This window comes from Lycium ferocissimum, unplaced genomic scaffold, assembly GCF_029784015.1.
Source record: "Lycium ferocissimum isolate CSIRO_LF1 unplaced genomic scaffold, AGI_CSIRO_Lferr_CH_V1 ctg12750, whole genome shotgun sequence".
Lineage (NCBI taxonomy): Eukaryota > Viridiplantae > Streptophyta > Magnoliopsida > Solanales > Solanaceae > Lycium > Lycium ferocissimum.
Genome location: NW_026714509.1, coordinates 1 through 2,328, shown reverse-complemented (window position 1 = coordinate 2,328; position 2,328 = coordinate 1). Strand labels below are relative to the sequence as shown.

The 2,328-nt window shown below is 32.5% G+C and overlaps 1 pseudogene; it reads right to left on the bottom strand.

Annotated features, from left to right (window-relative positions):
* Window positions 1–491: 491 nt before the first annotated feature.
* Window positions 492–1,317, bottom strand: LOC132041986 (17.6 kDa class I heat shock protein 2-like; annotated as a pseudogene).
* Window positions 1,318–2,328: the final 1,011 nt, after the last annotated feature.

The window sequence follows — 2,328 nt, the reverse complement described above, 5'->3', positions numbered from 1 at the left end:
TTAAGGTATTAACTCTTTCTTATTTGAATGTCTTAAGTTGCGAAAAGGGTTTGCGGATCAGATTTATTTTTAAGTAACCAATCATAAGTACCGTAATTTAACTTGATAAAAATTAACTTAATTAGTGATATTCATAGAAACATCACCTGCGGTATAGCCGTAGAGGTACATTAATTTTGTGTCACATGTACTTTCTATAAATACTTATCTCCATCCAGCGTTTACACCGAATCAAGCATTTTAATTCAATTAGAAGTTCAAATCAAAGTGAGATCACTAATCACTTAATCATGAATTCATGATTAGGTGATAAAAATATGGATGAAAAACACATCACATTCACTAGTTTGGTGTAAATACTAGATCGACATATACAAATTAGCTTTTAGCATACCTTTTTGAGGACGTATTTTAAAAATCAAACGACTATAATATTCCATCTGAGATGTAGGGAGTTGGACCATATTTTTATTAGTAGGAAACACATTGTGACACCTTAGAAAGTTACAAACATCTAGGAAATAACATTCGCTAAGCTGATGCAGGCAAAAATGGTGGCCGTTATTCGTTGCACAGATCGATCAGCCAGATATTTGAATAGACTTAATATAGCGCTTTTTACCTTCTTCCTTCGGAACAACAACAGTCAAAACACCATGTTCCATCGAAGCCTTAATTTGATCCATCTTCACATTCTCTGGCAGCCTAAATCGTCTCATAAACTTGCCACTGCTCCGTTCCACACGGTGCCACATATCGTTATGCTCCTCTAATTCTCTGCTCCTTTCGCCGCATATATGAAGCTCGCGGTCATCTTCAACTTCCACCTTCACTTCCTCTTTCTTCAGCCCTGGAACATCCGCTTTGAAAATGTGAGCTTCTATCTGGAGTTTCTCTCCAAGCAATGCTAGTGTTGACGAAAGAGGAAGAAGAAGATGATGCATTGGTGAGAGGCCATAGCGATTGAAGTCCTTGAATGGATCCCATACGTCTAAAGAGAAAGGGTCGAAAATGCTTCCCCTTCTTTAATCACCGTAATAATGTGGAACCATTGACATTTTTGAGCTTGTTTAGCGTGTAAGTTAAAACTAGGAATATTTTATGTATTGATCACTTTCAATTGAAGATTATGGAATATTAATTGGTATTTATAGAAGAGGAATAATGTGGATGGTAGCTTCTAGAGGTTGTTAATGAGAAATTTAAGACGAATCACAACCTTGCAAAAAGTTTGGTCCGCCTTTCACATTATTCTGGCTAGAACATATTCTCCTCTAATGGTGCGTGATATATATTAGATTCAATTTCTTTTTGGTTTTTTTTGGAAGCTTTGTTTCTCTCAAGCTCTTCCGAATTTATTGTCAATTTTTTTTGTATTTTTTTTTTTTAATTATGCATGTTTTTTTTTTTTTTTTTTTTTTTAATTATGCATGCACTATTAAGAATTTCAAGTGCTACGTTGATTTGAATTTTTTCAATAATTGATGTAGCAACTACAGCAACATCCCCTATAGTAGAAGCCGCAAGTGGAAGTTAGTACAACTAAAGCATTTACCATATTAAAAGGTGCATATCTGTTTGTCTTTTAGTTCCCAAAGGCAGATCCTTTATTCATAATTGATATGTTTGGCTTTTGGTCTCCAAATTGGTACATGCATGTATGTTCATCTTTTGGTCCATATTCCTGCTAAGGGCCATTATAAGTTTGATCCTAATTGATATTTAGATTATGCATTGGCAATTTAAAGATGCACAAACTTCACTCAAACCTAAAATTTATTGATTAGCCACTTTGTCTTTTTAATGTATGCATATAACTTAACCTGTCTTTAATTTATTTTCTTTTAAATCTAAGGGTCAACTTTTGATGACTCGTTGCTACTAATATATTGCAATACTAGGGTAATTTTGTTGCAATTGCCATAATTTTGGCACAAGCACTACAAGAAAGAAGACATTTGGCAATAAAAATAAAATATTTTTTGTTACCATAAATGAATTATTATTACAAAAAGTACTTTTGACAATAATATTTTTTTTGTTATTGCATAAACTTTTCCGGCTTTTACTTTATTTAAACGACGTGCAACAACTTTTTTTTTTATTATCAAAAATATTTTTTTACAATAATTGTCAATACTATATAACAACAAAATTAAATTTTTGATAACAAAAAAAAACTTTTGCCAACTATATTATTTTATTGCCAAAAAAGCTATTGCAATTTCTAGAAGTATCACCCCACACAGCGCGAGCACACATTCGTTATAATCTTTGAATATTATCTATTGGCCTAGAGTTTTATGTTATTTCAAGCGCAATCCATAG